Below are 27,927 nucleotides of genomic sequence, written 5' to 3' on the forward strand. Positions count from 1 at the left end.
GGAATGACTGGTCAGCAACCAACAGGCTAGATGTGGTTTGTTCACATGAAGAGGCAAGAATCCCAAGAGAGGCGGCCCAAGCACAGAAGGCCCTTGGGTTCCAATTTCAGAACTGGCACAAAATTGCTTTTGTTGCGTCCTACAGACTAAGGCAAGCTGGAAGGCCAGCTGTGATTCAAAGGATGGAGAAATAGATTCTACCACTCAATGGGAGGCATTGCCAAGACAAATTGCAAAAGTACATGGCTATAAGATATAAGGCAGGGTGAAGAATTGAGGTCATTTTGGTAATTAATAGACCACACTCACACAGCAAGGTGCTGTCACCTTCACTTTCCTGAAATTGGGCTTCTCCTTGGCTGACCACAGAAACAGTGCAACATAGCCCAGGACAGGTGACCCAAAGAAGAGGAGCAAACTTGGAACAGTGAGGAAGGACATGGAAAAGGGCTGGCAGGTATGTGTTTTTTCCTTCTTCCTCCTTGACAGGATGCTGTGCCTCCACAACATTTCTCCAGATGGTAGCCTCTGTGACTATTGTTCAAAAGCTGGCCAGCTTGAATGTGCTGCCTTGCATTCCCTTTCTCGCCTTCCTTGCCTCTCTTTTCTTTCCTCACTTTCACTGCACCTGTATTCCTCAGTAAAGCATGGAAAAATTTAATTCTGCATCATAACAAAATACCCAAAACTTATTGGCTCAACACAACATGCATTTTATCTAGGCAACAATTCTATGGCTGGGATATCCTGGGCTGAGCTGATCTTCTTGTCTCAGCTGGACTCACACAACTTTAGTCAGGGGCTAGTTTGGCTAAGGGTTGGCTAGTCTAGGATCACGCATTACTCTTCCACATGTACCTCTTCCTCTAGCAAGTTAGTCCAGGTTACGCTAATTTACAATGTTCCTATAACTTAAAAATGCATTATGGACCAAGAAACATGCTGTCACAGCTATTCAAACTGTTAGACTGTGACTTAAAACCCCCACTTCAAATGCTGTCAACAATAATTTCCAGGTTTGCCATCAGAGAACATTCTCGAGGCTTTAAAAACTTCCCTGGGAAATCGTCTGGGACAGTGTCTGTCTGATAATCTTCAAAACTTCAAGTTCAATTAATTAACCTTGATACTATTCCTAGGGCCAGCCCCCACAAACATAATCTTTGCCCGTTATAGCACTGTAACACCAGCTGAGGATGTTATGTGCTACTGAATGTTGCTAAATTCTGCTCTTATAAGATCTCACTTAGGACGTTTCCAAAAAGAGCTAAAAGTGTGAATCCCCAGGGAAATGGTTTTAGCGACTCCTTGACCTAAGAAAGTAAACATTAGCTGAAACTGTGCTAGATGTTTAAAATTAATAATAAAAATAGCTTATGTCTTACTCTGCTTATGTAAGCTTCCTGATTTCCCACAGCTTACCATGGATCTTGGCCCTGGATGTTTAATTATGCTAATTTTCTCATCTTTGGAAAGCTGACAATCAATAGATGCTGAATGAATTGGAGAAATTGGTTCACTGTGGAAATAAGGCTTAAAGATGCCCTTATTCTTCTTGGTTCCATGGAATCTCCTGCATATTAAGTGGCTGCTTCTTAAATCAGAAATGGCCTGGTGAAGTGACAAGAAAAACCCCAAATCAACATCTGCTGTGTGTTGCCCTCCATGGATTATGAATGCTTTTATGATTGTGACTGAATTTGATTATTGCAACAGCTCAGTAAGTGGGCCTGGTAGCTTCCATTTGCCCTTCAAGATGAAGAGCCATTCTCCTTTCTCACCCTGCTCTCCTGCCCAGGAGGCTGCCCGGTGCTGGCTGCATTTGTGGAAATTCTGTGCCCTCTGACTTGACTGCTCTGGGCCAACCGGTAATCCCAACAAATTATCCCCCTGCAAGATGACCTTGTGCTGCTAAGAGTCACTGCTCCTTGCAAGGCGGCCAGCTCTGCAGAACTCTCCCCCTCCTTCTGTGTTCCGGTGACCACTCGGTTCCTTCACTTTGGTCTAGGATCGTTGTCATCTTGGCTGTTGAATGCTGCTCTCCATTGCGGTTCTCCAAACTTCTGCACACATCCCCTTCATAAAGAAACCCTCCTGCTCTTACCCTATTTTGAGAGTCCCATTTGTTTCTTGTGGTTTTTTTTTCGGGGGGGGGGATACTGACTAACACAGTGAGGTAGGTTGGATAAGTCTTCCTATTTCCATCTGAAAGATAAAATGGCCACGATTAAGATACGGTAAGCGAGTCTTGGCTCTATGGTGATTTTACTGCGCTCTGCCTCCTACTCTAGAATTAGACTTGATTCAAGGGTAACTTAGAGCATGAACAATTGAGGCACTTACTCATGGTCCTGAAGTAGAAAAAATTCTAATCACCTACACTGAAGGGGTTTTCTCTAACTAGTCTGGTTAAATTAGAAATACGTTGGTGATACATTATACAACTAGTTATAATATTAGTCTTTAAATAGAACTGACAAATAATATACTGTATTATAGCTAGATATGCAAGAAAGGGTAAGAACTAAAAGTAGATGAGCGAAGGAGGAGAATAAAGAGGAGAAAGGTCTGGACTTCAGAAAATGCTACAGGGGAGAGAAGCCGTATGAGCAGTACTAGAGCAGCGGTTCTTAACATCCATTTGTTCCACCAACCCCTCTGCCAGTCAGGTGAAAGCCACAGACCCCTTACTAAGTCCACAGTGTACTGTGTATTATTTAATAAATATATCACACCTGCACAACACATCCCCCCAAGAATAATGGTTTTTTTTTCATTTAAATTCAAGCTCATGGACCCCTTATTAAGAACTCCTGCTGTAGACGCACAGGATGTAGGAAAAGACTGACAAGGAGAACTAGTACGGGATGAAGGCAGATAGGGGTGATGAGCATCATTAGGTGCACCTTAACATTTGCCAAAGGCTCACCTTATTTTGAGGCCAGTAGCTAATGTCAAATGGCACACTGTGGAAGCACAGTTTTGGAGCACCCTATATGCTCTTTACAGAGCCAGCTGCTGTGGTAATTGACGCAAATTGACTCCCAGCTGCTCCTTCTCCAGAGAACTGCCCCAAGTGTACAGGAGACATCCTGCCAGGAAAGTTATGTCCTCCCCTATCCAAGCAAGGAGCAGACTACAGCCAATGACTGCCTGATGTGGCAAAGCAAAACTCTTTGCCTCACCCCTTGCCTCTGGGGCGCTCAAGTCTATGACGTGGCTTGCGCTCCAGAGCGCCCCCGTGGGATCTAGCCGAAGCTAGACCTTGCTGATGTCACATCCTTGCTCTCCTGCTCTGCATTCTTCCTGCAGCCCACCCTCAGCCCACCCTCAGCCCACGATGTGCACATGCATCCCTGACTTGGGCTCTGCGTCCAGCCTAACCTGAGACACGTACCATGGTTTGAAAGTCATTGAATTCATTTCTTCTTTCCTCTTTGTTTTTCAAATACTTATCAGTCCTCATTATGTGTGAGGCATTGCTTACAAGTAACCAAACCTCAGGCTGCTGTGGGTGAGGTGAAATCCTTCACACTAACTTTAAATATTTCTTGAGAAGCCAGTCTTGGTCTGGAAATCATTCCTCCAAGTTCCAAACAATCTTGATTCATATTTGATCTGGTCAATCAATAACAATTCAGCAGAAATAGAAATGAAACAAAAAAAAACTCCGTATTTTCCTCCAAGTGGGAACTTTAAATGAATAGCATATTGCTAAAGTTCTTCCAAGATCCTAGAAGCTGCTATTTTGTACATGTATCAAGCATGCGCTGGAGTTCCTTTCAAACAAGAAATTAATATCAGCTCACAAGTCCAAGTTCATTATGTCTATTTCTGAAAGTAAACTTACTTGAGGTTAGGGAAACAAAACTGAATTAGGGTAATTAACTAGCCAGTGTTATTAAAGAGTTAACTTTTCTGTGCCTGCTAAGACGATTCATCTATTCACATTACATTGCAACAAAAATCCAATAAGAATTTATTATTTATGGTACTTACACAGTCCATTACTTTTAAGAAGAGTTAGGAGCTAAGAAATGGCTTCTCCTAAAATGATAGTGGTGAGCAAAGCTGCTCAGTAGAAAATAGGAGTATGGTGTCAAATGTGAAACCATGAGTGCCGTACTCCGTACTGGCCAGGTGAGCAGGTACCAAAATCCTGATGACAGTACATGAACAGATGGAAAAGGCCAATAGGTGGTGCCATTGCTACATATAATGCCCAAAAAAAGACTAAACGAAGATAATCCTGGGGGAGATATTTGCCAGAAAGAACACACAACAAAACCAGATCCCTGACTTCTGGACGCTCCAAGAGCTGCCATTACTTTCTTTCCTGATAAGCATTTAAGCCAACACTTATAAATCTTGTTGAGTTGAATTGAAATGTTCAGTTTTGGGGTCCTAGGCCAAAGCTGTGTCATTACATACGGCTGTGACAAGGAAGGACATGTGTTCAATAGATCTCTGATATTTCTCACTTGACTGAAAAGAAACCTTGGCCCAAGGGAGAAGAGGGAAATACCCATTAGGTCAAAAGGCCTTCAGTGCATCGGATTTCCATAACTTTTGGTAGAGCTAGTCCACAGTTATCTTTTGGGGAAAAAAATTACTTTGCGTTAATTCTTTAACTTCCTAGAATAAAAAGATTATTTGCAATATAAATTTTAAAAAAATGCAAACTAGCTCTCAAGAGAAACCTTAACCATTCTAAAGGAAAGATGAACATATGAAAGGTTAATAAATAACAAAAAATCTTCAAAGCATTGCTTTATTCATGGGGAATGGATTTTCCCCCCTACCTCTCTGCAGTGGGATTTATCATTCTAATGTTAGTTTTGTAAAATCGGTCTTCATGCTTTAGAAAAAGGTCCAGGTGTTTAAGGAAGTCACCTGGGGATTACCAATTTGACACAAATAATGAACCAAGTTGTGAAGATTTTACCGTATTCACCATGCATTTTAAAACTGATCTGTGGAGACAAATTGTTGCTGGCTCTAGTGGTCTCAGAATATAGAAATGGTCTCATCAAACTAATCTATCAAGCAGCTTAAATCATTGCTACCCATCAAAGAGCTGCAATAAAAGAAAAATAAGTCATATTACACTATCAAGGGAGAAATGAAGACATGAGTGAAGTTTGTAAGTGTCTTTGTAGACTTTATCTCATTTGATAGTTTTTGAAACCCTTTGAGATAGGCAAGACAGCTAATAATGATAGCTTACATTTACTGCATACTTCAGAAGCACCAGGCACTTCTTAACATCCCTTCACATGTATTAATTCAGTTGATTCTGACAATGACCCTATAGGGCCAGTACTATTATTGTCCCCCTTTTCCAACCAAAGCATTAAGCACAGAAAAGTTAGGTCGCCTCCCAAGGGTATACAGCCAGCAAGTGACCTAGCTGGAGTTAAAACCCAGGCAGGAGGAGCCATTTGTGCAGTCACTGAATCGGCATTTTTAGAGATAAAAATGGATATTAGAGTTTACATAATACCCTTAATAAAGGTGGAACTGAGATTTGAAGGAAAACATTAAAGATCTGTGGCCTGATGGTCTTACCCAAATTACACTGCCTTTTGACTTAGGCGGTTCCTGACCTCTGTCTGTTAGAGTTGCATTCCCCTTGCATTCAAGCGCCATGGAGGTTGCACAGCTCTAGCTTTCTGCCACAGATACTTCTCTGCACTTAACCAAAGTGCTGTTTGGAATTTCACTCCCCACACAAATCAAGGCAGCCTTGTCTTCCAAGTCTCTTGCAAAACACAAATTCTTACCAGATAGGTCTAGGATGGCAGACTTAATGCGGGCAGCAATGGAGAAGGAGGCAGGCAGAGGCCTCCAGAGGGACTTCCATGCTCAGAGAGAAAAGGAGATTCCTAGATGCCTTCCAGTACAGGCATCCAGCATCTTAAGCAGCATGGTATGTCCAGTCTCCAGCATTTTCCTAAGGACACTTAGAGATGATAGGCTGGGAGCACGGGCGTCTAAGTCTTAGGAAGGAAGATATCACTCCCATTGGCCAAAGCTTTGTTGAACTTTGTTGGTTTATTCATGCACTGGCAGTTCTTATGGTTTCCACAAAGTGTGCTGATTGTACCAGTCAGCTTAGGCTAGGTTATACAACAAAATGTACGTAACAAAAGATCGGCCCACCCCTACCCACCCCCAATCTTGATAGCTTACAGCAGTGGAGTTTTCTTTCTTGTTCATTTTAGTGTCAATCAAAGGTTGGCTTTGGCTTTTAGGAGCTCACCCAGAATGAATGAGCCACCTTCATTTTGGACCTGCCTGCCTTTTGGTTGTGGTGAAAGAATGAAGGTGGAACCACACAGCAGTTCTTACAACTTTTGTTCAGAACTGGCATCTGGCGTTTCTGCTCATGTTTCATTAGCCAGAGCAAGCCCCATGGCTAAGCCTGATGTCAATGGGGCAGGAAGGTTGAATCCCCTTTTAGGGAGGGCCATCTAATACTGGGAACAATAATACAATCGTTGGACTTACCAAATTATATTACCTATATAGGCCGAGGGAGGATCTGATCTGAATGACTATAATAGAGCAAAAATACAAGCAAGCTCCAGCAGCCTCAATTTAACATCAGAAAAGAAATAGTAAAGAAGTCTGACACCCCGCTTGACCTTTCCCAGCAGTGGTATATTGGAGAAAGCGCCATTTTCGGCCGTGCCAGTTGACTAGAAAGGGCAAGAAGCAGAGCCCTGGGAGCTGCTGAGCCCCAAGCGAATCACTTCTCTATTGCCAGCCGCAGAGTGTGGGCCCGGCCAGACAGCTTCTTATCTTGTAATGCTGGCAAAAATCCAGACCTCATTTATAATCATTGCATTGCAGTGCTCTTCAAGCACTTTACCAGGACTTTATAAAGATTGATGGAGTACTGGGAAACCGTTGGATTGAAAGTCCAGACGTACATAAATCAAGTCTCAGCATCATTTAATTCAGAGTGTTTCTGCCCAAGTCATTTTGGAGTTGGAGTGGAGAGATGTGTAGTGAATTTTACGGGATTCGATGATCTGAAAAGTAAAAGAGATATTAAAAGTATGATTCAGCTTCAGGATTCACTGCAGTAGTTAGGTTTAAATTGACTGAAACCTGGGAAGCAGACTTGGCCCAGTGGTTAGGGCGTCCGTCTACCACATGGGAGGTCCATGGTTCAAACCCCGGGCCTCCTTGACCTGTGTGGAGCTGGCCCATGCGCAGTGCTGATGCGCGCAAGGAGTGCCGTGCCACACAGGGGTGTCCCCCGTGTAGGGGAGCCCCACGCGCAAGGAGTGAGCCCCGTAAGGAGAGCCGCCCAGCGCAAAAGAAAGTGCAGCCTGCCCCGGAATGGTGCCGCACACATGGAGAGCTGACACAACAAGATGACGCAACAAAAAGAAACACAGGTTCCCGTGCCACTGACAACAACAGAAGCGGACAAAGAAGACGCAGCAAATAGACACAGAGAACAGACAACTGGTGGGGTGGGGGGGAGCAGAGGGAAGCGGAGAGCAATAAAATAAATAAATCTTAAAAAAAAAATAATAAATAAATTGACTGAAACCTGACTTGCTACTGGTTTATAATGTATTTTAAATAATTGGAAATATCTTTTGGGGGCTCCTTAGGATGAAGAGTTGAATGTGTTTTTTGGCATTTGAAGATCATTTGCATAAAGAAAAAACACTTCCATCAATAAAAATGTATGTCAGAAAGTTTCTCTCTCTATTAAAACAGTTCTCTACCATATGTAGATTTATACCTAATGATTTTTACATAAAACTATTCTAGGATAAGAACTCAAGGAAATCTATGTTTGATGAAGAGAATTCCCCTAAGCCTTTTATTCTTGGGCTGGAAATCAGTCTACATTTGAAATCATCCAATTTTTATCTTCAGAAACATGAAAAAAAGTCACAGTCCCAATTCCTGCTCTCAGGGTCTCATGCCAGCCAGGTGCAGTGGGTTCTCACCTGTAAAGTAGGTGGAGTTTGCTATGCTCTTCCCTGACCCCAACCCTGATCCCAACCCTTCCCTTGTTTGGATCTCTTGACTTTCCTTAATACCTCAATCTCCCTTTTCCTACCTAAACTTATTCTTTAAAAGACAAGCTTATTAACATTTACCAAGAGATCCCAATACCTCAATGACTGAGGAAGCTTAATCTGTTAGCATAGGTCATGTATGAAAATATCAACAGAAAAAGTTTTAGCCAAAGAAATGACAATCTAATGGGATATTAAAGACAGCTAAAAATGAAAGCAGGCTATATACTTTTCTTTAGTAAAACCATACAATGGAGCACGTTTTTTAAAAAAAATGATTCAGAAGATCAGTTGGGTCATATAAATGCTGATTTCTGCCCACCCCTCTCAAAATTTTACAGGCACTTTTATTTATTAAAGAAGTTGTGAACTTACAAAACAATCATGCATAATATGCAGAATTCCCATACGTCATCCCTCTACCAACACTTTACATCATAGTGGAACATTTGTTACAGATTATGAAAGAACATATCAGACTATTACCACTAACTATGGCCCATAGCTTACATTTGGTGTATGTTTTCCATACACCTTCTATTGTTAGTACCATGTACTGGTGTTGTACATTTGTTATAGTTCATGAGAGAACACTCTCACAGGTGTACTGTTAACCACAGTGCATCTCCACCAATGACTCACTGTGTCCTACAGTCCATGTTAGAGACACTTTTGATGGAACAAATTCTTCAGAGAACAGAGAAGTGTCCTTCCCAAAGTGACCTCTGTACTGTACTCTCCATCATGCAGGAAAGAGGGAACTCAAAATACTTTTTTCTAATTACTTCTGGTCAGTTGAACTTTACATACTTGATGTATCCAAGAAATGTTGAGTACACATTTGACTGTATCAAATGTTGTATGTGAATTTAGTTTTATTAAATTGTCTTTGTTGCAATTAAAATAGAAAATCTGAATTCTTTCCCTGGCTATGTTACTTCTCTATGAGCATTGTAAATTCATGGGATTGAATTAATGAGATGATATTTAAGGGTGTTAGACTCTGAAGTTCTTTGTTGGTTCTTTTATTTAAGACCAGACTTTAGTGAAGTGAGTTAATGCAATCAACTTTGTTACTTTGGAATATGTATTTATTAAGCAAAAAACTAGCTCAGTCTGTTCTAATCATCATAATGCCATCCTCTACCAAATATTTTACATTTATTATTTAATCTAATGTGTAGAAACTACCCAATGAGTGCTAAAATTGGATTTTAAGCTTAAAAATGCACAATTGACCCATGTAATACATTTTATCAATGTAACCTCCCTTCCCAATTATAATTATCTATTACCCCCTTTCACTATTTTCTTATAGATTGAAAGGTATACTATATTCACATTTTATCTAAATCATCCTTCATTTTGCTTTTTTGAATTCTGCCTCCAATCTACTTACTTAACCCACTGTTTTTAAAGTATTATGTTAACATTTCTCTATTGTGCATTATATTTCCTTTGTATTGCATTAAATGTTTACTTAAGGAATAAGATGGATTTGGTAATAAAAATTCTGACCATACAAAAGGGCACAAAATGAAAAAAGTAAAGTCTTTCTCTCCCTCACACCTATTCTACTCTCCAGAGAGAATTATTTTTAACATTCTTTCTTGGTTTTGATTTTGGTTTTGTTCTCCTTACAGTTAGCTCCAAAACTCCAGAACTAGTACTGTTTAATTGAAATACAATGCAAACCATATTTAATTTGTCTAGTAGCCACATTTTAAAAAATAAAAAGCAGGTGAAAATAATTTTAATATATATATTTAATCCAATATATCCAAAATACTACAACGTCATTCGTGATGCCTATAAAAATATGTCTGAAACATTTTAAATTCTTTTTTCTTTCATTCTAAGTGTATTTTACACCTACAGCAAATATTAAGTCAGATTAGCTACCTTTTAAGTACTTAGTAGACCCATGTCCTTAGGAGCTAACATATTGGACAGTGCAAGTCTAGACTGAATGCTTATAAATCTATCTTGTTATTTAGCAATTTAAAACAGTATCTGCTGATTTCCTACCATGAAAATGGAGAATTTAATATCAGATATTACCACTCTCTCTTACAAATTTTGTTAAATTTTTAATTTTAACTCTCCTATTGGACTATTATTTTTTCAATTGTACCTAATCTTGATTTCTTGTTACACTAAATAATAGACAGTATCTCTTGATTTCCAACTGTGCAAGATGTGGAAATTGATATTCCATCACTTCTTTCTACCTACCTCTCTGTACTTCCATACCGTTGTCAGGTGTTATCATTACTTGTAAATTGTCAAGGTATATAACCTATACATTCTGTCCTATCACTATAATAAATTAAGATGACCTGTCTTGTTTTAGGTTCCTGGAAATATAAAGTCAGTAAACATCATTTAGAATATTTTGAGTTAGGAAATGTTCATTGTAAAATCAAGCAGTATGATTGAATTCTTTGGAAATACAATCTCATGTTCTCAGTCGGTGCTACTTGAAGGACGAGGTTCTAAGTATTAAGGACAAATAGATTCTCATTTCTCATAGCCGTCAATTTCTCAGAATCATGCTTTGATGGAGTAGGCTTCATTTGAGAACCATTATTCAACTTTGTGTTTTCCTTGGATTTTCTTATTAACTTTCATTTACCTTGTTAACTAATAAATATCCTGACCATTTTATTTTTAGATCATTGTGCTTTTTAATCATACTGTTTAATATAGGAAAGTGCTGCCTTCTTAAAAACTATTTCTGTGGCCCACTAACTTCCTTTTCTAATTTGAATTTATTACTTTGTATGTCTGCTGCCAAGCTGTGATTCTGGGGTTGAATTTCATTGCACTGCTGTTTAAGTTTGGGTTTCTTAGATGCCGCATATTCCTCTCCAATAAAGATGTTTTATTGGAGTAAATCTTCCAGTAATTTCTTTTCAAACACATGCAAGAGAGATATTGAATCTTTGGATATTGGAAAACAGCTTTATTTTCCTTTCCCACTGGACTGGTACAGTTTAATTTTCCAAGAAACACCAGATTTCTCTAACAATCTTATGTATTATAAACACACAACATTAGAACGTTCCAGCTCCTTGGAAATTAGAATGTGTGAGTCAGTTACACGGTGTAAAATTAGTCCTTGGGTTTCTCTCCTCTAGGGTATTGGTGTTGAAGCAACACCCCAAACTTTACCTTCAGCCACAGTTTTGTGCCAGTTGGGAAATGAAAAGTTGCATTATCCAACCCTCCTGGTAGACACTTAGAGGAATTACAGCACCCTAGCATGTTTAGAAATGTCCTTTTTCTTGACACATTTCAGAAGCACATAATTGCACGGGGGTGCCCGTGGGACTTTGCGAATATCTTCTAAGGTCAAGGAGGCACACAGACATGTTGGCCGAGCTGATCCTTTCTGTTGTGGATCTCACCCTCGCTCTGGCCGTTTTTGCCACCCTCTACGCTCTTTCCTTGCTAGCAGCCACGGCGATTTTCATCTCAGCCCTCTTCTGTGCTTTCAAAGGAGGTATGGAAAAAAAACTGCGACTCGGACAAGGGCGGGCGCTGGGTGCAGGGTTCTAGGAAGGCTCCACCACGGAGCATGTGCGCAGAAGCCCCGCCCCAGGAGAGTGTTGCCTCTCCTGAAGACCTGGCGCTCCCTGCGGTGGGGAGGCCGTGGAGACAGAGCCCGCGGGAAGGCTGCACCTGCCTTCCGAAAGGTCCCTGGTAAGGTGAGCGTGGGGGTGATCAGCTCAACTCTCCCCCTTCTGACTGGGATAGCACAAGCGCTGTGCTGTTTAGGGTGGGAGGAGAAGAGCAAACAATGCTTTTTACCACTGCCTCTCACTTGAAAAGAAAAAGGGGCCGGGGGAGCTGGGGGCCTCTCCAGGTATTCACAAACACAGGTTTTGTTCCCAGCTGAAAGTCCGATTTAGCCAGTAAATCAGGGACCCCCCGCCCCGTGTTATTTTTTCTCTCCCCAGCATTGGTTAGACAAAGAGCAGAAGCTGAAACTTCCATGTCAGTCTTCTCTAGCAGTTTGGCTAGAAGACCAGATAGAAGAGAAAGTCTGGGGAAATGGATGTCTCGGCCAACGGTGGGGTTTTTCCTGCAATAGGCAAAAGTCATCAGTAATTGCTCTATTGAATGAATGGTGTGTTTTCAAAATGGTCCTGGGAGAAAAAAAAAGGTTAGAGCACATGAAACTTGCAGAGAGGTGGCTTCTTCCATTTTTGGTTTGGTGTGCAGGGAGCACTGTAGAATACAAGGAAAATATTTCTGTGTCCTCTAACAAGGACAGTTCAAAAATGGAAACTAGATTCATTCAAAATCCCCTGGCCCCGTGTTCTATTCCACTGCTTTCTTTGTTTGAGTGGGAGCTTATAAATCAGCTTTGCGTTGGTTTTTGTCAGATAAATGGCCACCGTAAGTGCCCGGCATTTAGGTTTGTGCAGAATAACTCCATACATTTTATGATGCATACATGTATTTTTCTTAGAAACAGTATCTGATTGGTTTGCAGAAAAGAAAGCTCTAGTAAATTGTTTTAATTTTAACAGTTATTACTACTATCTAAAACCAAGCCTTTACCCTCCTATTTTATGTCCATTACTTTGTGGATTTTTAAATCTTTGACTTCTTTTTAAAGTATTTTTCTCAGTAAATTTTAAAAATCATTCTAGTCTATATGTAAAGTAACACTTGAAACAATGCTTTATCAAAAAGGTAGCAGCATTGTACTCAATAAGGAAAAATAAGAATCTTGTCTGTGTCTACAGAAAATAAATACTCAAATTTTTAGAAAACAACAAATTAGCTTTTGTGTAATAATGAAATACCTATTTTTCAGCCATGGTCTTTGTTTAAGATGACAACACTGCTCCATGGAAGAAATTAAGGTTGGTTGCATGGGTATGGATTGTAGTAAATGATTTAAAAATCATTCTCCAATTACATAGTTTATGACTTTATACCAAGATGGAATTTTTATTCCGTCTTGTGGGGTTTGGGCTGTATAACTGAATCACATCTTAAGCTATTGTCCCCAACTGGCCACCTGACCACATCTTAAACTATCATCCCTAACTACTGACAACCTACATGGAATTTACAATATTAGATACATTATTATATGCAATGTTTTTTTTTCAATCTAAGGAAACCCAACCTGCATGCAAATATAATGGGTAGAGGTACTACAGAATATGTTTCTATTCGTCTTTAAATCTTACCATTACTTTACTTAGCAACATATCTAGATGATCCAGAGGGATGAAGACATAGGCTTAGGTAAATTTTGATTTGGGAAAGGCAGGAGAATGGGTCCAGAATGTGGGGCGTTACCTGCAGGCAGGAACCCTAGAGCAGAACTAGGATAGGGCTAAGGGAGAGGAGCGTGCAAAGTGGCTGTGAGCATTGGGTGTGGTAAAACTGAGGGAGACTAAGGCAAACTCTGCACATTCGATTTTGCCTTGCATAAGGCTTTTGGATGCCTAATAAACTCCTATACTCGACTACGCTAACATTCAAGAGTACTGGGCCATGGTTGTGTTCCAACCAAGAGTTCTTTGCCACTGTCCCAGATTATTTCCTGTGTGTTCCTAAGGGAAAGGATTAGGGTCAATGGTAAATTATTTGATGAGAAAGGAAATCAAATATACATATACACTATTTTTAAAATATATATTTTTATTAAAGAAGTTGTGAACTTATAAAACAATCACACACATGTGTAGAATTCCCATACAACACCCCTTCACCATAGTGGAACATTTGTTACAGATTATGAGATATTATCATCAGATGATTTTTACTCACGATGGTCCATAGTGTACATTTGGCATATTTTTTTCCATAACCCCCTATTATTAACAGAGTACATCTTTGGCATTGATGCAAGACTATGACAGTGTTGCTGTTAACCACAGTCCATCGATTACATTAATTGGGTTTTCCCATGCTTCTCCACATTCCCACCACCCTGCAGTAGTGACATACATCCGTTTTGGTTCACAGGACAGTCTTGCATTTGTGCTATTAACCACGATTCTCATCCATCTGTGTTCACTGTGTTATTCAGTCGCTCTAGCTTTCTTTCAATTGACATTTACCTCCCTAGACTACCTTTGCAGTCATAGTCCCATTTATAAACCAGCTGCTACTCACTATAATGTGTTACCATCAACTCTATCCATTTCCACACTTTCAGAGTCAAGTTAATTAAAACTTCTACATACATTAAGCATCAGTACTCCTTCACAGCCCTCCTCTTATTTCCTAATAACCTATACTCTAGGTTTTAACTCCATATACTTATTCTTCAATACACACTATCTTTTGAGACTGGCCCCCAAATTCTACCACACAGAATTTTGTCTTGCACTTGCCTTCTGAGTACCTGCTGGCCCATTTGGGTTTGCATATCCTGTCAGGTTCCTGTAGCATTACTTGAGGTCCTTTTTGCATCTGAAGCTATAATGGCTCCTTAGCCTCTATGCAGTTCTAGAAACTTCTCTGCTAAGTTCTAAATTTTGTTAGGTGAGAATTCATTTCTGTGCTTCTGCGTTACCAGCTATTCAACCACCACTCCACTTGGGTCTGTATTAGAGAATACATATTTAAACACAGCTTTGAAAGTCTAAAGGACCTTGGGAGTCATTGAGTATACCTCTCATTTCAATAAGAAATATCTACTATAATAACCCTGACAGATGGTCATCCAGCTTCTGCTTAAGCACTTTTCATGAGACACAGTTTTATTGCCTCACAAGGCACCTCTTGTTAAGTTCTTTATGCTATCCAATAGAAAGAAATCTGAGCCCCCATAATTCCTGTCTCTTTGTCCCATTTTTGCCTAAGCCACCCAGAAAACAATTGATGAAGTAGAATAACTTAACTGGAATCACAAATTCTAAGAAGAGATGCTTCCCTAATCAAAGATTTTTACCTTCTATTCAAAGCATGGAGCAATGCGGCCATTATTGATGCAAACGGCCCCCATTTAAGATAACTAGTAAGATAAATCTAGGATTTATTGTGTACTTTGATAGAGGGTTCTTAATTTGTCTTTTCTGACTTGTACATATTTGCTAATTGTGAATTTTGAAATTCATGTCTTTGAAGTTTCCTGAAGTCTGGGGCTGTTGCCAATTTGCACTGAAGAACAGCATTTTATTAGCACATTCATAACTACGAAAATATAATTTTAATGCACTGACCTAATTTTGCAGCACATCAAAAATTTAATTCAACCCCAAATGACTCTCACAGATGTCCGATAATTTTCCAGTGGATATTGTTATTTGGAAGGTCAAGTGAATTTGAGCGTTTTTGGAAAATAGGCAGTCTTGTTGATATGCTGATATGTTGCCACTCAAATGGCAATACCTCCCCTAGGAAGCAATGCCAGTCTTTAGGGACAAAGTCTCTTTTCTGAAAGCCAGCTAAGAGTGGAGAAGATCAGGAAAAAGCCCAGCTGTCCACGTCTGGTGAGGGTGGGACCTGCTAAAGGGTACCGGGGCTGGCTGAGGGGCACTTCCTAAGGGCAGGATCTCCAGGACTTCCTTACCAGCTTTGGAGGCTGGAAACAAAGAATTTCTGGCTTTGTGGACTGCGTAAGGGGATGCAGGCTCCCAGGAGCTGCCAGGCAAGGAGGAAAGTCCTGAAGGCATGCCTATCGTGCCTTAGTTTGTCTCTACCTCTGGTGACAGTTTTGACAACACTACGTAAGCATTTGGATCTGTTAGTCCAGTTAAGGTCTTGCCCACACTGCTCACTGGCAATTTCTGTGAGAGAGTCACTCTGTTCCTAACCTTCCACTCCCCACTGAAAAGAGAAGGGATGCGGGCTAGATGGTTTTTAAGGCTTCTCCAGCGCTAACATACTGTAATTTTTACAGAAATAAATGAGTTAAAATACAAAGCCTGCTATGAAACCTGGTCAGCCAAGATGGCGATTCACACAGAGCATCTCTCAATGTCTTTCAAAATCCTCCACTAATACCTGGAGGACGTAAGGGCTGCAGGGGCTCCCCAGGGACAGGGTGACAGTTTGCAGGAGCAATTATAGAATCGAGGAGAAAACTCTTAGAATAACATTTTCTTGTAGACCCAAAATTTATCCTGTGCTCCTGTTGCACCACCTGCTCACACTTAGTGTGACACCATATGCACACCTGTAGTCCCCAGGCATCAATTACCATGAGTTTGTACAAACAGCTGTGCCTTTTCGTTTTCTCTTTTGTGAGAAGGAAAAAGTTACTTTTCCTTCAGGATCTCAATTGGCTCATCTATAAAACAAATACATGGTGTAAATAATTAACCTTCTGGATTAATATTTTATTTTAAGGGTTTACTAAGTAGCTTCTCTTTGCTTATCACTATGCTAGGTAGTTTGGCAAAACAAAGAAATATAATACATATATTCTGATGTCAAATGGGTTTCCATTATGTTTCAGTTTGAAAGTACTGGTGAACTAGACATGAGATAGAAACCTCAGGCAAAGTAATCAACTAGTTAGATGAAATTTTTAATACTTTCAAAAGTCTAAAGTTTCAATAAAACCTCAGATCTGCCAGGTGCAATTTTATTCATTTTTAAGACCGTGTATTTTGAATGAGCAAATTAATCTAGGTTATCCAATGGATTTGCCTTGTAGATCATCTCTGCCCCTTAGAAGAAAGATTTTTCTGAAAGTAAATGCATTATAATCCTGGTAAAATTTGATTTAGTTATTTAGTTTCTGATATGATAGAGTAATGAACCAATTAAGGTAGGCTTTTTTTTTTTTTCTGCCTGACTATAAAAACTAGGCTATAGGAATTACAATCTTCATGGGACAGTCTGGATAGGTAAACTATCTAAATTATTTGGCCTTTTAAAATTGCATGAAACATATATGACCTATCTCAAGCCTGACTGCACAGTTGTAAAATCATTGAGGGAACTTTAAAAACAACAACATTCTTTGCCCCAGCATGGGAATTTAAAAAATACCTCCAGGTGATTTTAATTGTGAAACCAGGACTGAAAAACACTTCCTGATGGGCTCCACCATCTGAATGATTTATATTCATCTGCGATCCTGGGTTTGTACCTGGCCCTCGTAACCATGGGGTCAGATATGAAATATCCCTACTGATGAGTTAGCGTTTCATAATGAAGAATTCAATATTGTCAAGCCCCACCGAGGTCATCTAAGCTTACAAATGACTTTTATAATTTCTTAGGGACATTGAAAACAAATCAGAACATAATTTGATAGCTTAGATTTAAAAGACATTGCCTCATAAAGTCTGTTAAAATGAGTAAAATAGTATTGGGATTGGGTAAAACAGCACAAATATCAGTTGTACAGAAACTCAGCTAATATAAAGGGACTCTGAAAGGTTACTTTTTTTTTTTTTAGGAGGTCCCAGGGATTGAACCCAACACCTTGTACATGGCAAGTGGGTGCTCAACAACTGAGCTACATCTGCTCTCCAGAAAGGCTATATTTTAAAGGATGAACATATCCAGACTAGGAAAGTATGAATAAATGAAAGTGGAGAGCATGGTATTATCAGAGAAGTTCGAATTTAAGTAACAGAAATTTAAAGAGACAGACATATATAGTGAAAGGACTAATCTATAACATGAATATACCTAAATAAGATAGCAAAATATGTTAGCAGTAAATGACATAGCAAACAAAAAACATGAACACAAACATTTAAGAAATGCTAGGAAAATATAACAGAAACAAAATAGTTGTGTCAGATTTTAAATCACCCTTATTATTCCATGTCAAAGGGGAAATATATATATAAATATAGATATAGACTAGGGATATAGATATGTAAAAATTTGAAGTTCAAACAAAATAATTGAACCTAAAATAATAAAAAATGTTAAATGCTATATCTTAACAGAGAATATGCTTTATTTTAATCACCCTTATTTACAAAAAAACTGGCTATATATTAGAACAAAAATAGAAATAGTACAGACTACATTTGAGATACACTTACACACACAAGAAAAAAATAACCAAAATTGAGGAGAAAAATTGCCATCATTTAGAAATGTATAATTTTCCTTTCATAAAATATCTGGGATCAAATGAGGAAACAAAACTATAATTACAAAGTATTTAGAAAATGGTTATAATTAAAACAATAAACATTAAAATTAAGGCAGAGAAAAATGCATAGTCTTACATATCTACATGACTAATAAAAAAGAATGAAAACAAAAAATAGCTACTCAGAACCAAAAGTTAGAAAATAATAAAACCAAAGGGAAGGAAGAAATAATAAAGATTAAAGCAAATTTAATGAATTAGAAAACAGAAAAAGTGGACTAAAAAGAAAAAAAAAAAGGAAAAGCCAGTAGTTAGTAGGGGCAAAATAATAATAAATGAGGTAATTTATTGATTAACCTAATCAACAAAAGGAAGAAAATGCAATATTAAAATTGGAAAATGTGGAATAACCAGAAACAGAAAATAAATAAAAACTAAAGAATTTATTTTGCAAACTACAAATACATTTGAACATTTGGGACATACTGAGGACTGTTGGAGAAAACAGAATTCACAAGATTGACCCAAGAAAAGGTAAAATTAATAAAGTTATGTGAAAGCTAATTCCCTAGTTAGTGCCAAGCCTATGAGCATTTTCCTAACACTGTGATGATAAAATGGGGGAAAAAGTCTGGACTAAATCCCTGATGTGGCATTAATTCCCTGTGGGGACAGGCATCACATAGGTTTTTCTTCATGGGCACCCATGCTTTGATGTCCCTCAAACAACAGTCAGCTGTGTAAAGAAAACTCAGTGGAATATTATCTAACCAGATCCAATTCCTATGCTGCTGTGTCATGGTAGCCCTGGGATAGCCAGAGTGGGTTTTTCTACTCTTTTTTTCCTATGTTAATTTTCCCAGTTCAATTTTGAATTCTTAGACAAAACAATTTTTTAAAAATTTAAACACATACACACATACATGAAACCATCAAAGTACAAAGAGGAAAAAATAGATAGAATATAGTAAAGGCTGTGGGAATTGCCTTTGGCTGCCTCTACCAACGTCATACCCCTTTGCCAGGAGAAACTCACAGCCAATGGCTAGTCTGTAAGTGGCTCTACACACCTGGCCCTTTTGCCTCAATTTGAGTCATCTTTCCAGGGTCCTTCCCGTTTAGAGCCCAGGAGAATTGGCAGAGGCCTTTGTTGTGCTTGCATCTCAGTCCAACTTCTCCCTCTGCCAAGCCTTGCCTCCATCACTCTACTGGGTGCTGCTCCCGAACACTTCCAGTAAAACATCCTGTACAAGGATCACTGGCCCAGAATCTGTTTCCTGGGGAACTTGACCTATGTCAGAGATTTTATGAAAAATCCTGAGTGGGAAGTCTGCTTATACCAAAATTAGAAACATAAAAGAAAAGAGTTAAATATATAAATTTGACAACACGAAATTTAAACCTCTTTTTATTAAAAAAACAAAACAAAACCCATAAGCATGGTCAAAAGGAAAAAAAGGAAAAACACTTGCAAACATTCTACAAAAAGCTGATCTCCTTAATTTACCAAGAATGCCTATATAATAAATCATTATGAAAAAGGCAAATTATCATTGGAAAATATGGCCACAGGAGTGGTATAGAAAATTAACAGAAAAAAACACAAATGGCCAAAATAGATGAAAACATCTTCAATCTCCTTCATAAATACAGAAATAGTCATCAAACCAACTAGGAAGTACAATTGTTCACCTGTCAGATTGTGAAGCACAAAGGAGTTTGATGGTACCCAAGACTATCAGAAGCGTGGGAGTTGGACTGAGGCGACCTTTCCGAAGGGCAATGTGACAATATACATCAAAATTAAAAATTCCCATCCCTTTGACCCAGCAATCTCACTAATATATCCAGGTTGTAGTCGAGAGATACTCGAAAGCCCTGGCCAAGGACAAGAACGCTTTCTGCAGAACTGTTTATAAGAGGAAAAAGCTGAAAACAAAATGTTTGACAACAGGATTGCTACATAGCTGTACAGCCAACAAATATGTAACTGTATATGGCCATTAAATAGACCCAAGGATGCCTCCACTATACATTAAGTAAAAAACATCAAGGTGCAGATAGGTCTATAGCATCACGTCAACACTTGTGTGTCAGAGTAAACAGATGAGAGCGAGTGAGAGAATGTAGCATATTTATAAAGTAGTTTTCCCAGAAAGAATCACAAGCAATTGGTGACAACACCCCTTTGGGGGAAGAGACCGGTAAAGGAAGAAGAGTGTCACTTTTCCTTTTGTTCCTTTCTAAACTGTCCAAATATTCTAATCGTATCCATACTTTATCGTTTACAAGCCCCTTGGGTTTAGCAAGCAATATCATTATGGATTTCTTCGTACCAAAGCAAACAGCAAAATATAACGGCTAATAAAGGGGGCCTCGGTGGGGTGGGTAAACAGCCTGGAGATCAAGAACCTGGCCTTGGTCTTGGTGGTGGTTGGCCACTGGGGGAAAAGGAGCTGGAGACCAGGCTGGTGTAAGCGTCATCTGGAAGAGAGGGGTGGGCCAAAAGGTCCAGTCCAAAGGAGGAAGTGGCTACCCAAGTGTCAACAGCAAAGCCAAGGCAGCAAGGGGGAAGGTGGGACCGACCGGGACAACAATGCGCCTGCATGCAAATGGCCCCGCGATTGGCCTGGGGCTATCTTTTCAAGCTCATCTTTCAGGACACCTCCTCTAATACTCCCTCAGACAGCTAGCTGTGCAGACTCTCTCATCGTTCTAAAAGCCACCATATTTTTTCAATATTTACTTAGACTTATTTTGGGGAAAATCCAAATGAGGACTGTCTACCGAAATGGGGCAATTAAAATAAGTTCATTTCGAACTCAATGTTTTTAACATACATATTAAATTAATGGAATAGTTATTGCTGCAAACCTGTTTGTTCCCATTTACAACAGGGGATTAGAAAGGGCAGATTCCTCATTCAGGGAAAAGCAAGTTAGCGGAAATATAGTTTGTTGTATTGCTTCCATTTGGAAGTACGTTTTAAATGAACCAAGTAGGTACCATATGGCCTGCCCAACAATTAACTTGACACTGAAGAACAATACATGATTTGTATTCTTTCTAGTTGTTGCAGGAGGCTTGAGCTGTGACACCATGTTTTCTAATTCTTTCCCCCCTTTACCCGTGCTGTTTCTGTTAGGCAAGACATTTCTTCATTCTCATCATTTCCACTCTTCTTTGCTTCTTTTTCAAAATAAAAATAATAACTATAAGAATAAGCTCAAACTAAAATAACTTCTTTTCAGTGAAGTCTTTCCTGATTACCCCAGACAGAATAAATTCCTGCTGCTGCTCTGAGTTCATATTGTTTTGGATATACCTCTAAATTTAGCACAGATTTTGTATTTTGATTGTATTTATATCCCTATCTTTTCTCACTAACCCACAGGTTCTTCAAGAGTCTATGTTTCTTTGTTCTAGAAATCTGCAGCATCTAGCATATTACAGTTTTTTAAAAAATGCTAGATAAATGTATTAGAAATTAAATACCTAAATATCTTAGATTAAACTGGAATTTATTCACAGTTCGAACTTTGATCCTTACATTCAATTTGGAATTGTGATATTGGTAATAATCTAACTTTGCTAGGTATACATCGAATTTGTAGTTCATTGACATATTTTCAATGCAGCAAGGTGGTAAAGGGAATAACTGTTCTCCATTAGGAGTTTAAACTAGATTTTCCTATTAGACTTGATTGAAGAGAGTCACAATGTAAATACCCCAGTCCACTTCATTTTATCAAGCACATGGGTTTATATGACTGTATTTTGGGTTCCAAATAAGTAAAGAGGGAAATGGCAGTATTTAATGCTGGAAAAGAATGAGTCACCACCATCACCATGCTTAGCTGTTTGCCAGGATAACTAATGCAGAATCTCTTAATATCTAATAGAAACAAGGAATATCCTACAAGGCTGCTATCCTTAAAGCACTATTTTAATAACCTGCTTCAACAGGGATTTTACTCCCTTTGGAAAGCTAATGAAATGATCCCTGTCCCACCCCAGATTGCATCATTTCCCTTTCCAGTCATAGTTACGAGATACCTGCATTATACTAGAGACCCAAAAATGGCATTGGCCAGTGCTTTACCCAGTGAAACTGTTTTGTGCCTCCCTCACTTCTTCACAGCACTACCTTGAGCTCCAAGAAGGTCACCTTGCAACACATCTGTTAAAGAAAATATGGAATACTGCTCTTAGCTTTCCCATCAGGTAAAATGTTTCATTTCATTTCACGTATATTTTCATTTATGACTCTGGGGCAGTGAGATGAAATTTTTCTCATAATCATCATAAATATGGAAACCATGCTGTCGAACATGGCCCAAGTCTGAGTGTGAATGAACGGGTTGTTGAATGTGAAAGAATGGGCTGTTGAGTGCAGAGTTCACTCAGGTGTGTTTTTCTCAGTGGTGGCGGGAACGATGATGCACGCTGATAAGGATTTGGGGGCAAGCTGCCTCACACTTAGAGCAAGTCTCAAATTTGGACTCCTGATGTGACTTCCACACAGTTTACGTGAAAGACCATACAACTTGAATTGTTGAAAATCAACACAGATGATTAGCCCAGTGTGGTTTTTCTTTATTGTTTAATATACTGGGATCCTTAAAAATAAAAAATGGTCTATGTCTCTTTCAATATCTGACTCTACTTCACAATAAAAAGTGAAGACTCTTGCTGAGTTATTTGAATCTTGGTCCTGGTTCAGTATATCATGTCCTCATTTTTCACAGTTCCTGAATTAAGTGCTTTTCTTTCCTGAAAGCTTTTTAAAAATCTGAGATCATATTTTGAGTGGCAAGGCTTTAGACTTCAGCCAGCTGAGCTCTCATTTATGCAGATACAAAACATGAACACAGTCTAGAAGGATTATCTCAACATAGTGTCATAAATAACCCAAGAAGAAGCCCTATAGATTTACGCATTAAAGATTTACTAATTAAAATATAGATTTTTTAATGAAAGTGTTTCCCTTTGATAATATGACTATTATAAGTTGTATGATGTTTGAACAATGGACTTAAGCTCTGTTAAGTTAAAAACCAAATAGACCCTGATATTTTTCAATTTAAAGAATTTACTTGATTCAGGTTAACATCTTATTTGTGTGACATAAATAATATGTGAATGGACTGTTGTGGGTAATATAACATCTGTAGCTCTTAGGAAATAAAACATCATTAACTAGGAGTGGCATGAATTATGTAAACATTATTTTTAATGTTTTGTTCTTTCTAGGTCATTCAAGCTGCCATCTACACATGAATAACAATGAAATTCTCACAAATGAGTACAAATACCTAGGAGGCATGGACAGTTATAATGCCGCAAAATGCATGTATTAGGGCATCACAACCCCAGGAAAAAAAATGGATTCCAGAATTCGAAAAACTCTAATGCTCTCCTTGGAAAGCATAAACACTGTTCAGTGATATAGTATTAAAATTGGTTGGAACGCCTTTGGAACCCGAAGTATGTAGAGACACCAAAATGGTCTCAAGAATTAAATTATTAAATGTTTCTTTAAAATGCTGTAGACAACCACACAGGAGCATTTCTGCTACTGCAACAAAGCCTGCCTTTATTTCTCAGGCTGGTCCAGGCAGAGCATCTTTATCTACCCAAATGAACAAGAGCTTGAAGTTTTGACCAGATGTGATTTCCTTTTCCATCATAACACTTTTCAATATTTATTTTTTTACAGATTTATTTATTTATTTGTTTCTCTCCCCTTCCCCCCCACCCCAGTTGTCTGTTCTCTGTGTCTATTTGCTGCGTCTTCTTTGTCGGCTTCTGTTGTTGTCAGCAGCACGGGAATCTGTGTCTCTTTTTGCTGCATCATCTTGCTGTGTCAGCTCTCCGTGCATGCGGCGCCATTCCTGGGCAGGCTGCACTTTCTTTTGTGCTGGGCGGCTCTCCGCACGGGGTGCACTCCTTACGAGTGGGGCTCCCCTACGCAGAGGACACCCCTGTGTGGCACAGCACTCCTTGCGCACATCAGCACTGCGCATGGGCCAGCTCCACACGGGTCAGGGAGGCCTGGGGTTTGAACCGCGGACCTCCCATGTGGTAGACGGACGTCCTAACCACTGGGCCAAGCCTGCCGCCACTTTTCAATATTTTGCTTGCGACACTTACTGCTTTCTGTATTTACTTTGGTTATTAGTAAAGTTGTTCATATCATAGATTATATTATCTTTAAACTTCAGCAGCTGCATCTCAGCCCCGTGGTATTCCTGATGCAAAGTGCCTGAGTGCCATAAATATCAACAAAAATTTTTCTGAATCAATAAATTCCCACATTACTGGCCTTAGGAATAAATACTGTATTTTCTGAGGAAAGGCAGAAATTAATGAAGGAAGGCCATCAGCTAAGGGATGGTAAAGCTAAATAGGGTTCTCAAAAATCCAACAAGAATATCCAGGAGTTAGAATCAAAAATGTATGTTCATCTCTTTGCAAATGGTTAATATTTCAAGAGCAGTTAGCAGCAAAAATCTTGTTTTTAAACAAAAAAATTGGTTTTAAACATTTTTGGGGGGATTGACTCATGTCCAAGTCCTGGTCCTGTGGGTGTGAATTTATTTGGAAATAACATATTTGAAGATGTTATTAAGATGTGCCAAAATTGGAGACAACCAGCAAGATGGTGGCGGAATAAGGAGTTCCTAGAGTCAGCTCCTGCTACAGGACAGTTAGCAAACACCCAGAGCTCTCTGGAGCTAGCTGAAGCACCTGTTTAGGGTCTCCAGGGGACCAGAAGAGCATCCTGCAACATCTCTGAAGGAGTGGAAGGAGGAGGCTGCCCATCTGCAGAGAAGACTCATAAGTAGAGCGATCCATGCCCTGAAGGCCGGTGCCCATTCTCCACTGGAGGCACAAGCCACCTCAGGAGCTGTTCCACAGCTGGAATCGAAAGCTCCACTTCCCAAAAAAGGGGGAAGAAGAGATGGTTGGGCACCAATTTCAGCTATTGATGAGGAAATTCAGCGGGCTACAGTATAATCCTGAGAACAGCTAAGGTTTGAGCCTGTCCAGGTCAGAAAGAGGCCGGGAGCCGCCATCTTAACTCCGTGCCTGGCACAAGGGGAAGCGGGGCAAACTGAGGATCCCAGTGTTGGTGGGGACTGGCTTCTTCCCATCCAGGTCAGATTGCAGGTCTAGCCTAGGCCCCAGTGCCACCTCCAGCAGGGAGGAAGCTGTAGGAACCTTAGCCAGGCTCTCCAGTAAACTACCCACCAAGCCATGGAGGCCAGTGATTGTCCTCTCCTGGCAGCATGAGCCACCCCAGGAGCTGCTCTGTGACAGGAATTGGAAGCTCCATTTCCCAAAACAGAGGAGGAGGAGATGGTTGGCTGCCGATTTCAGCTACTGATTGGTAGACTCAGCTGGCTAAGAGATAACCCTGGGAACAGATGGGGTGTGAACCAGCCCAAGTAGAAAGAGGCCAGTAGCTGCCATTTTGACTCTGCCCCAAGCCTGAGGGGAACCTGGGCCGACTGAAACTGTCAGTGTTGGCAGGAACCAGTTTCTTTCACAAAGATCATCCTGCAGCCCTAGCCTAGGCTTCAGCCCCACCTCTGGCAGGGAGGAGGCTGAGGAGCCCTGTACCAGCCTATACAGGTAACTGCAGGTTACTTTGACTGACATAGACTGAAAATCAGAAGCCTACCAGGGCAACTACAGTCATCTTGGACCTGCACTGCATGATTGCTGCCCAATCCTGCAGCTCCATCCCCACCCCAGGCAGGGGAGAAAGGGATGTGATGCTTCATCAGTCTCTCTGGGCAACTACAGTCTAGGCCTGCACGTGGATTGTTCCACACAGCTGTGACTCTGTCCCTACCCCTGGCAAAGGAGAAAGTTGGAAGAAGCTTCATTGGTCCCTGGTGCAATGAGGGCAGCTTGAACCTCCACAGCTTATACATGCTTGGCTCCTACTGCACAACCAGCAAGGGAGAAATGATAGGAAGCGCTAAACTAAAGAGAAAAACTGCACCCAGAATAAATATTCTAGTAAGCCAGTTGCAAAGACACCAACAAAAAATTACAATCCACACCAAGAAACAGGAAGCTATGGCCCAGTTAAAGGAAGAGGATAAGCATCCATATCACATAAAGGAGTTGAGACAACTAATTATACGTGTTCAAACAAATCTCCTTAATAAATTCAATGAGATGGCTAAAGAGATTAAGGATATTAAAAAGACATTGGATGAGCACAAAGAAGATTTTGAAAACATACATAGAAAAATAGTAGATCTTATGGGAATGAAAGGTACAGTCAAAGAAATTAAAAAACCATTGGAATCATATAATATCAGATTTGAGGAGGCAGAAGAAAGGGTTGGTGAACTTGAAGACAGGGCCTCTGAAAGTGAACATACAAAAGAACAGATGAAGAAAAGAATGGAAAAAAATTGAACAAGGTCTCAGGGAACTAAATGACAGCAAAAGGCATGCAAACATGCATGTCATGGGTGTTCCAGAAGGAGAGGAGAAGGAAAAAGGGGCAGAAGAAATATTTAAAGAAATAATGGTAGAAAATTTCCCAATCCTATTGAAGGACATAGATATCCCTGTCCAAAAAGCACAACATACTCCCATCTGAAAAAACCCAAATAGACCAATTAAGACACATACTCATCAGAATGTCAAATGCCAAAGAGAAAGAGAGAATTCTGAGAGCAGCAAGAGAAAAGCAATGCATAACATATAAGTGATACCTGATGGGAAACGGACTTGGCCTAGTGGTTAGGGCATCCGTCTACCACATGGGAGGTCCGCAGTTCAAACCCCGGGCCTCCTTGACCCGTGTGGAGCTGGCCCATGTGCAGTGCTGATGCATGCAAGGAGTGCTGCGCCACGCAGGGGTGTCCCCCGCATAGGGGAGCCCCACGTGCAAGGAGTGCACCCGTAAGGAAAGCCGCCCAGCGCAAAAGAAAGTGCAGCCTGCCCAGGAATGGCGCCGCTCACACTTCCTGTGCCACTGACGACAACAGAAGCAGACAAAGAAACAAGATGCAGCAAATAGACACAGAGAACAGACAACCGGGGGAGGGGGGGGGGGGAATTAAATAAATAAATAAATCTTAAAAAAAAAAAAAAAGTAAGGGATACCTGATAAGATTAACTGCTGATCTCTCACCAGAAACTATGGAGGCAAGAAGACAGTGGTCTGATATATTTAAGATACTATAAGAGAAAAACTTCCAGCCGAGAATCTTATATCCAGCAAGACTATCTTTCAAAAATGAGAGTGAAATTAGAATATTCACAGAATAAACAGAAACTGAGAGAATTTCTAAGCAAGAGATCAGATTTTGAGGAAATACTGAAGAGTGTGCTAGAGCCTGAAAAGAAAAGACAGGAGAGAGGGGCCTGGAAGAGAGTCTAGAAATGAAGATTATATCAATAAAAGTAACTAAAAGTGCCAAAAGAGTGGTGAAAATAAAATATGACAGAGAAAATTCAAATAGTCAGGAATAAACTTAACCAATGATGTAAAGCACTTGTATTCAGAGAACTGCAATTCAACGTTAAAACAAATTTAAAAAGCCCTAAATAACTGGAAGGAATATCCATGCTTATGGATTGAAAGACTAAATATCATTAAGATGTCAGTTCTACTCAGATTGATATACAGATTTAATGCAATCCTGATAAAAATTCCACCAACACTAAGAAAAAATTGAAAACACAATCATTAAATTTATTTGGAAGGGTAAAGAGTCCTGAATAGCCAGAAACATCATAAAAAGGAAAGGTGAACCCTCATCTCCAGACTTTAAATCATAATATCTATCTATAGTGGTAAAAACAACA

The 27,927-nt window shown here is 39.7% G+C and overlaps 1 long non-coding RNA gene across 1 annotated transcript; it reads left to right on the forward strand.

Moving 5' to 3' along the window:
- The first annotated feature begins 11,630 nt into the window (after nt 1–11,630).
- LOC101412646 (uncharacterized) lies at nt 11,631–27,159 on the forward strand. Its single transcript, XR_188330.5, has 3 exons — nt 11,631–11,758; nt 22,229–22,311; nt 23,341–27,159. It is a non-coding gene; the product is annotated as an uncharacterized lncRNA (long non-coding RNA).
- The last annotated feature ends 768 nt before the right edge of the window (nt 27,160–27,927 follow it).

The sequence above is a fragment of the Dasypus novemcinctus genome, chromosome 24, assembly GCF_030445035.2.
Source record: "Dasypus novemcinctus isolate mDasNov1 chromosome 24, mDasNov1.1.hap2, whole genome shotgun sequence".
Lineage (NCBI taxonomy): Eukaryota > Metazoa > Chordata > Mammalia > Cingulata > Dasypodidae > Dasypus > Dasypus novemcinctus.